The sequence below is a fragment of the Belonocnema kinseyi genome, chromosome 10 (assembly GCF_010883055.1).
Source record: "Belonocnema kinseyi isolate 2016_QV_RU_SX_M_011 chromosome 10, B_treatae_v1, whole genome shotgun sequence".
Lineage (NCBI taxonomy): Eukaryota > Metazoa > Arthropoda > Insecta > Hymenoptera > Cynipidae > Belonocnema > Belonocnema kinseyi.
This window is the reverse complement of record NC_046666.1, coordinates 102,504,791-102,515,021: the sequence shown is the minus strand read 5'-3', so window position 1 is coordinate 102,515,021 and position 10,231 is coordinate 102,504,791. Positions and strand designations below refer to the sequence as shown.

The 10,231-nt window shown below is 34.7% G+C and overlaps 1 protein-coding gene across 2 annotated transcripts in view; it reads right to left on the bottom strand.

Annotated features, from left to right (window-relative positions):
* LOC117182322 overlaps positions 1–10,231 on the bottom strand; it is a 305,836-nt gene that overhangs the window by 208,118 nt on the left and 87,487 nt on the right. The window lies entirely within an intron of this gene.

The window sequence follows — 10,231 nt, the reverse complement described above, 5'->3', positions numbered from 1 at the left end:
ATTAGCAAATATTAATTTTTTCATTGCCTTACTCTTTAAACTTTTATAATTTTTTCGTATATAAAATTTTACACTTTTCACAGATGGTGATTTCACTTTACACCAAATACTTTCAGCGATGGTTTTAATACTGAAATGTTTTGTACGTTGAAACGGCATAACACTCAGATCCAGAAGATACCGGTCGACACAAGGGCTGACTTCCTGCAGAACAGCAAACGTTGTTTCTTGCAGCACAAGCGGATAGTATTTTTGGTTTCCTTGACGTTGCTCCAAAGCTACTATATAATCACCAAACGATACAGTCATGCGTATATGGAAATTTCCGCAGTCGATGAATTTGTGCTTCTCTTGCCCTCAAAAAACAGGGAAATGAGGTTGAAGTAACTTTTGAATAATTTCCACTCTTCAGGATTCAGGGTTATACTTGAACGAGGATGACTGGCCTGTAGTTTCACTGATAAGGCGAGATTTCCGTCTTTTTTAAAGTCAGCACCGATGACAATTTACTTTGTGAATGATGAATTCAGGTTGTACGTGGTCGTATGTAACATTTGGTTTCGTGGTGTATAAGACATGATGAATATCTCACTGAAGCTCTTCACAGACTGAGCGATAATTGAGAAACTGCAGACACTTTATACTGCTTTCTTCACAAATTCGATGGAACTGTAGCGTCCACCCAAATACCGCATGCAGAGATCGCCATCTTCACTGGATTTTTTCATTCCTAGCAGCAAATTTTCGTCTTCATTCAGCAGATTGGTCATCCTTGCTGGTAGAAACACAGTAAATTTGTTTTCTACTGTGACGATGTACTGCACTCCAAATTGTGTTGTTACTCTTTTGATGTTTGTAATTTCGTAGCTTTTATTCAGCTCCAGATCCTTCAGTTTCTCTGTTGGAAGGAAATCGTTGTTAACTGCAATTTTGTTCAATTTTGCGAAATCCATCTTCACTTGTTAATATTCACCTTATAAAACTTTCGCGTTAAAGTATGTAAATCGATTCGAAATAAACTGATGAAGGAGTAGAGCTAGCCTCATTTTATAGACGCTTACCCCTCCACCAATTTTCGAAGACTTTTGCACAATATTATCTGATATTGCATCATATGATGAAACATTGTTCTAGAAGGTTCTACATTATAATCGTCACGCGTAGCATATAATTTTTTAACATCGCAAAATGTAACGCGTCATTGAAAATAACCTTGAATCTTTTATTCTCTTTCCCATAAATATATATCTTTTTCTTTTTCTTAGAAAAGACAGACCGGCAAAGAACATTCGAGAAGCTTATACGCATCAAATAAATAATTAAATGTATTATCTGAACACATGCATGTGATAACCTTAAAACTTGTTTTTCGCAAATTCTGTCTTCACACAATTGCGCAATATTATTCAATGACGTCATCAAATCTTCCTAGAATATTCTATAAGCTTATACGCATTAAACAAAGAAGGCAGGAATTTTCAAATCAAAACAGGATGCCATGCATAACCCTCATATCAAATTTCATCTGTCCACCGGCATCTTTTACGTATTAAACAAATAAAGGCAGGAATTTTTAGCTAAAGTATCATGTATCAGGAAGCAATAAATCAGATAAACAGTCAAAACAGGATGCCATAAGTAGCTCTCCATATAAAATTTCACCTGTACACCTGCATCTTTTTCGCATTTAACAAACGTCTTATCTGTCAGGAAGCAATAAATCATCCTTATTTTTCTCATTTAACCTTGACACATGCACGTTATAACCTTGAACCTGTTTACATGAATTTGGCTACAGACTATTGCGCAATCGTGACGTCATCAGGATCCTTCGAGAAAGATATCAAAGCTTAGCTTCTCGATGCCGGTAAGGTAGGAATCGTGAGCCAGAACCCGCCTTATACATCTACTTCGATCGTACCAAAAATAATGAAAAATAAAAACATTCCATTTTTTGGTCAAACTATACATACGTAGTTTTTGTTTTTAGTCGTAAAAAACAATATTAAAAATAAAATAATAAAATTTTTTTGGACTAACGACACAAGCTACGAAAAAAATTAGACAAAACTTGTTTATCCAAAAAAGAGCTATAGTTTTTGATAGGACACGTAGTTTTTGCTTTAGTTGTAAAAAATAACATTCAAAATAAAAATATTAAATTTTTTTGAAAAAACGACATAAGTGCGACTTAAAATTAACAGACAAAAATTGTTCGCGTGAAAAGATCTATACATTTATTATTAATCATTTTTCGATACGATGAGTAGATTGTATTTCAATTGTAAAAAATAAGATTCAAAATAAAAAACTTAATTTTTGGAAAAAGTAAAGATAAGACGAAAGAGGACAAAGAATCCTATATAATTCTTTATATAAGTTCATGTATTAGACTTTATGCAGATACACAATAATTTTTCTTTAATCGTAAAAAACAAGATGAAATTTTTTTTTAAATTACAAAAAGAAGGAAATAAGAATTAGTATGATTTAACTTTTATGCATATTATGAATTGTAATGATATAAATTGGTTGAAATGATACATGTTTCAGCGTAGCTTAGAATACAATTTAAAGCAAAATACGAAACAAATATTAAAATAGTCATGATAAATACAATTTTTGCTTTATTTTGTAATATTTGAATAAGCAATCCCAGTCAGAGTTACATAAAAAATGTATTATATTTGATATAAAAATGTTGTGTATAATGTAGAAAAGTTGACATTTTAGACAGAATCGAGTGCGAAGCATGAAATACGTGATAAGAATGGGTTCGTTAAAGCCGAAGGAGCTTCAACAAAAGAGAACTCACAATCACGAAAATATAAAGATCGATCGCGTAGTGCGAGGTAAATACATAAACAAGCGCGAAGCGCGAGAAAAAACCGTCACGCGCCCAAGGCGCGCTCAAATTTGCAAGCTATTCGAGCCGCGCGCGTAGCGCGCGAAGAGAATGTGCCCGCGTGGCGGGAAGATTTTTTATGCTCAATAACCCAAAACCGCCTTCATAGCTTCATAGCTTCATAGAATTGTTGAGTAAAAATATATGAAGTAAGGTAAAATGTCGTTGAACATTTTTTCAGATGAAGAAGTGCTTTCTAAAAATTATCTGTGGTCCCCGCTCTTGTATTTATGCGAATGTAGTTTGTCTTCTAATATATGTTTACTTTTCTGTAGAAGAATTTGAAATTTCGTTAAATCACAAACGCGAAAAATAGTATATTATCAGGGCGGCAGCTGCACCGGGAAAACGGGAAAATGACCGGGAATTTCGTGAGACTGGGAAAAACCAGGAAATGAAAGTGAATCATGCTTCCTTCATACAAAATATAATATGGGCTGAATTCATGACTGTATTTCGAGAAATGTCAGAACTCATCCATTTGTTATAAAAAATATCGTATGCGCCAAGGGGAAGAAGGAATCTTTCGAATTGTGTATGTTTTCATTACTCATCCCCAGCTCCTGCGGTAAATGTGAAAATCAAGTTTCAGGCGACGAATGGAGACTAGGTGTTTGGAATACTCGGAGGTGAATAATCTGAAGGTACAATAATTGCGAGAAACTATGCATGTAAAAAAATAGATATTTTATGTGTGCCTGAAACAAAGAAAAAGGAATGCGAAAGTAGAGATATAAAAAACGGGGTATTAAAAGGCGGATTTTAAATATGTTCTCGGGGATCATGATTTCGTATATCCCAGACTACTGTGGGCTAGAATGAAAATATGGATCAGAAGATTATTTATCATAACGTGCTACGCCCCAGTTGATATTGATCCCAGAGTAGTAAAACACGCCTTTTGGAATACTTTGAGTGACACAATAAATATTTGCAATCGTGGTGAATGAGTAATTCTGCTATGAGATACGAATGGATGGGTGGGCATCCAAAATCAGGATACAGAAAGAGTACTAGGTAATTTTAGGGATCGAAGAACAAACTATAACTGAGATGAATTAGTTTAGGCTTATGCTTGAAAAGGGGGGTGTTTATTACAAATACTTAGTTTAGGCATACAATAATCCATATGTAAACCTGGTCCAAAGAAAATAGCCACAGTGTAATTGAAAAGAGAACCAAGAAAAGAAAACAAACGCGAATCAAAATTGAGAACCTACAGAAACCGGATGTGCGACTAGATTTCCAAAATATGATAATCGAAAGCATAGATAGGGTAACATGGGAGGCGCTTATAAAAAACAAAGATATAGAGGGCGCATGGGCGAAATTCCGGAATGTCATTGTTAGATGTGCGATCGAAGTGTATGGTACCGCGGTTGTAGGAAGAATGTCTGGTAATGCGTGGTGGAATGATGAACTTCAAGCTCCCAAAAAAACAAAGAAAGAAGCGTACGGGAGAACTTTGAACATCGCAAGTCTTACCGATGAGGAAAAAAATAGACGTTTAAATTATTACATACTCAAAAAGAGGATACTGAAACGATTAATTAAGGAAAGTAAAGATAAAATTAGAGAAGAAGAAGAGAAGCAAATACGAAACGACTTTGAAGGAGCAAGAAAGTGTTTTACAAAAATATGAAGGGAAATAAAAGTACAGAATTTGTCAATAATTAAGAGCTTTAAAAACGATAAGGATGCCGGGGTAGGCTGTGTTAACGCTGAAATTATTAAGCACGGTGGCGAGTACATACCACATAGACTGTGCGAATTGATAAATTGATATTTCGATATGGGAGACGTCCCAGACGATTGGAAAAAAGCGATTAGCCTACCAATATACAAAATAAAGGGAGATAAAAGCGACAGCAATGATTACAGAGGGATTAGCTTATTAAGTACCGTGATAATAGGAAAAAACGCTTTCTGTGCGTCTGTTCACCTAGAAAAAGCTTTTGACAAGGTAGATGGGGGTAAACTTTGGGAAATCCCGAAAGAGTATGGAGTCAATGGATGGTTCCTACAAGCTATAGAAACAATATATGCGGGTAGCAAAGTGATTTTAAGGGTAAATGGGAATTCGAGGGACTGTTTCGATATTATTGACGGAGTTAGACAAGGATGCGTTATGTCTTCATGGTTATTTATATTATTCATGGACAAGTATTTAGGAATAGCTATTTTTGAGAAAGAAGGTGTGGACCTCGAAACAGTAAGGGTACGTGGGTTAGCGTTCGCAGATGATAAGGTTGTTATGGCAGAGTCAATCGAAGACGTGCGAAGAATGTTGAATAACCTGAACGCAAGCATAAAGAGCATGGGCCTAAAAATTAACGCAAATAAAACAAAAACTATGGTGTTCGAAGGAAAGAGTGAGAAAACCCTATGCAATATTGTATTAAATGATGAGAGAATTGAACAAGTTGATATGTTCGTATACTTTGGTAGCTGATTTACGAGGGACATGAAGATAGATGAGGAGTTAGATAGACGCATGAACGAAGGTAAGAAGGTTGTTGGTAGAGCAGGGCACCCTATCAGAAGTGAAAATATATTAAATAAAGCTAAAATGGCAATACATAATTCTATATTTGTACCGACTTTACCATGCGCTAGCGAGACATGGACTTATCAAGAAAAAGATAAGGGTAAATGTAAAAAAAGTAAGGATTTTCGTCTACATTTAAGAACAGTCAAGTTAGGAGCATTATTTTATATACAAGGGCCGATGGGAAAAATTTGAAGAAATTCATAAGTATGAGGAAACTGTTAAATATAATATTTGGATTGAACTAAAAATTGTTTAAACAATTATTGTTTAAACAAATTTACCACAAAAAATTAGTTTCTTTTCGTTTCTCTTGCATAAGTTCAGGCTCATTCAAGGCTCCTGAAATATCATCCACAGAAAGTCTTGCGATATTTTGTTTGCCCTTTTTTTTGTTATAAAGGGTGATTTTTTCAGCTTGAAACTTTCAAATATCTCGAAAAATAGGTACTTTATGAAAAAATGTTATGAATCAAAATTTTATCACTCTGAGGAGTACATACACTGATGTTAAAATCCGTTCCCCCACACCGCCCCCTGGGGGTGAGGGAAAATTCGAAATATTAAATAATATTTGAAAATTTAAAGTTAAAAAAATTATTGGGCCCGTAGTACTAAATTTTGGGGTCTTTTATTTTTGAAAAAAATAGTGTTTGCAGTAGCTTAACAATAAGTTAGTTGAAGATTGCTGGAAAACGTAATAAAAATGATTTTACAGAAAATTAATCTCATAGAATAATTTAGGACTCATTTAGGGCTCTGGGAATATGATAATTAAACATTTAAAAAAATGTTTAAACAATTTTTTATCTATTTTTACCAAAAATACTAGAATAGTAAATTTATGTTTTATGGTTTTCTTCACGTGTTTTTTATAACGTTAAGGTGGCAAAACACCATATATAACAAAAAAGGGGCTAAGGAAATATCGCAAGACCTTCGGTCGATGATATTTCAGGAGCCTTAAATGAGCCTGAAATTATGCAAAATAAAGAAAAATAAAATGATTTTTTTGTGGTAAATTTGTTTAAACAGTAATTTTTTAAACAATTTTTTGTTAAATTCAAATATTATATTTATGGAGCCCTAAGTAAGCCTTAATATAGGGCAAAAAAAAATTGGTTCAATTCATTTTTACTAGAATTGTTTAAACAAAACTGGTTTAAACCATTTTTTTAAATTTTTCATTCTCATATTGCCAGAGCCCTAAATTATTGTGGAAAGAAATAATCCCTGAGTCGTTTTTTTCTCTGTGTGGTCCTGCTAGGTTAACGTTAAGCTATCGTGACCACAGGTTTTTTCGATACATTGCGGAGCATTAAATTTGACAATAAGGCATTAAGTGAGCCCTAAATGAGCCCTAAATTATGGAGCAAAGGAATTTGGAAAAAAAGTTTTTTACCATGTGCGGTTCTGCTTTCTCAACGTTAAGCTATCATGACCACCAGTTTTTTTGTTTAAATAAAGAGCATTAAATGTGACAATGGGGCATTAAATTAGCCGTAAATGAGCCCTAAATTCCCTATAGATTTTTAGTCCATTTTCGCAATGTGGTCCTGCCAGCCTAAAGGACCTCTAAATCACGGCCCAAAAGAAAAAACCCGTATCTACCGCACCGTACTAGGCAGTCTGATAAGTACCTGAAAATTCTAAGAGATGGCATTAGTATTCACTAATGTGAACCATTTTCGTCGAGCTTGATCCTTCCAATGACGCCTGTCAATACTTCAGCCATTTATGTTTACGTATTTACAAGTTACAGCACTGAGAAGCGACTAACCTCCGAGTTTTTTTTAATCTGGAAAAATCTGAGTTTCGTGTTTTGATCAAACACTACTATCTTCGCAAGAAAACGATATCCGAGACCAAGGCCAAGCTCGATAAGTATTACCCAGACTCTGCACCGTCGATTGAAACGATTCATAAGTGGTTTACCGAGTTTCGTTGTGGCCGTACGAGCACAGTTGATGCTGAACGATCTGGGCGCCCAAAAGAGGTCACTACACTAGAAAATGTCGAAAAAATCCATGATATGATGTTGAATGATCCCAAAGTGAAATTGAGAGAGGTAGCTAATGCTGTAGCCATATCATTGGAACGTGTGGGCAATATCGAGCATTCAGTTTTCGACATGAAGAAGCTCTGCGCGCGATGGGTGCCGCGTTTGCTCACAGTGGACCAAAAACGAATTCGTGTTCAACTTCCCAGCAGAATTTGGCATTATTTTCGCGTAAACCGACCGAGTTTTTGCGCCGATTAATAACCATGGATGAAACCTGGATCCACTACTACACTCCTGAGTCAACGCAACAGGCAAAACAGTGGGTTCCACCGGGTCATAGTGCTCCGAAGCGTCCAAAAACGCAACAATGGGTCGGAAAGGTTATGGCCTCCGTATTTTGGGATGCACATGACATAATATTCGTGGACTATCTTGAAAATCGAAATTTGAAAATCGATTGAACATCGAAATCGCCGAAAAACGACCGCATTTGAAGAAGAAAAAACCGCTTTATCATCACGACAATGCGCCTGTTCATTCATGCTTAGTTGCACAAGCAAAATTGCATGAAATCGGCTTCGAATTGGTTCCTCAGCCACCGTATTCACCAGACCTGGCCCCCAGAGACTATTACTTGTTCCCTAACCTGAAGAGATGGCTCATCGGTAAGCGTTTTTACTCAAATGAGGAGCTCATAGCTGAAACTGAGGCGTACTTTGGAGACCTTCCGATCGAGTACTTTTCGGACGATATCAAAAAGTTAGAAAATCGTTGGACTCGCTGTATCGACCTAAAAGGAGAGTATGTTGAAAAATAAAACCGACTTTGGCCAAAAAAACGTCTCCGTGTTTCATTTTTCAGGGACTTATCAGACTGCCTAGTATATTGTCGATTGTATGTTTGTCACTCCGTCTTAGTGTTTGATTTTACACTGCTCAGTAAGCTTAAATTAAGTCTTTGACATCTCCTCGGCGTCATTCGTTAGCATTTTCAGCACTGGGAAGTTGATATTTCGTATAATTACCAACTTTACATCGCAGCAGTGTATTTTACTAAGAAAAATGCTTTTTCGCACCAATGTATCACACCGCATCATTAAAACTTTGCACTTCAGATCGCCAGCAGTTCAATTTTATACAGAAGTACCTGATTTGAATGTAACATCGCAACTTAATATACGGGCATTCCATACCAAATCGACCACTTTTGAACCTGACCTCTTTCGATTTGGCTGAAACTTTATAATTATATTCTACTTGACTAAAAACACTTTTTTTTAATTTAAAAACTTTTTGACCCACCTCAAAAGAAGTAATGAATTTTTCAAGCAAATCGTTCTTTTTTTTCAAACTGTCATAACTTTGTCAAAAAATGGCCGATCGAGACTTTTTTTCAAAATCTCTGTAATCAAATGCACTTTGCAACAAAAATGCAAAACAAATTTTAGATTGTAAACTCCATAAATTTTTTGTGATTTTTGTAAAAAACTGTAAATTTTATTAAGTTCGACATTTTTTTTGTTATTTTCTTCAAAAAAACTTCAATTAATTCTGCGATTCTTCCCGCCAATCCCAGAGTGTGCTGATTTAAAAAATTTTTTTTTTAATTACATTTTTTGTGAGTTTTTCAAATTTTCCTTCTCTAGAAATTTTGTTTATATAATAAAATAAATGCAAGTAAATGACTTCTCATGATATAATATCTAATAAATATTCTAAACTTAAGCATATTATAACAAATTTTAATATGAAATAAATAGTATTGAAATTCAGCACGTTAATTAAATCGATAAGTTGGGGCGTGACAATCACAGACTTACCTACGGCCAGTTAACTAGATCCACGTTAATCTATTCTATTTCATAAGCCTACCACCGCTTTAGATTGAGATCCAAAACATAACCTGTGTATCTATCATTTCTTCTAGCATACACTGAAAGTTTTTTGTCATCACGTTTGTTGGAAAAGAACAATTCAGTGCAGCATTTGTTGCATTATGGCTTCAAAAAGCAATTTGATCGTTGTTGAGATCCTTTTGAGTTCAAATCTCATTTGAAAAAAATTAGTTTGCGTCCAACGACTGACATTATGAAGATGACTTCAAAATTAAGACATAATTATTTATTATGCAGTTCATGTTGAAAAAAAGCTTCAGAGTTAGTTAAGCAACAAACAAATAATAGTTTCTAGTAACTACATATCTCATTATTTCCTTTAAGGTTCCATTTCGTTTAATAGCGAACCCAAAGATTCACAATCAAGCTCTGCATCACAAGTAGGCGCTGCTGCTCAATTACCAAAAATAAATCATGCATTGCAATTGTTATGTCAATCACCGATTCCATAAAAAAATTAAATGATAATCACTTTTTGCTCAACAAGATAAATCAGATTTCCGATAGTTTGAACAAGGTTCTACTCTCTTCGGCCGATGAAGAATCAATTGATGACGATGGTGACAATTTTCGCTCTTTAATTGAACTGCTGTAAGCTCAATTCAACGATGTGAAAACTGAAAAATCCTCCAAAATACAAATTTTAACTTTATTACCGATAAAATGGAGTTAAAGACGTTTTTGCAAAACTATGAATACGTCAAGGCATATGTCAAGGGATGCTAAGAACTTTATTAAAGAAAAAGGGATACTTTCAACACCTGAATCAAAATTAGGTATATATACCAGGTGTATATATATGAAACCGGTATTTTTTCAAGAAAAAAACACATTTATTTCAAGAGAATGATAACAAATATTTTATTCAAAGTATGCGCCCTC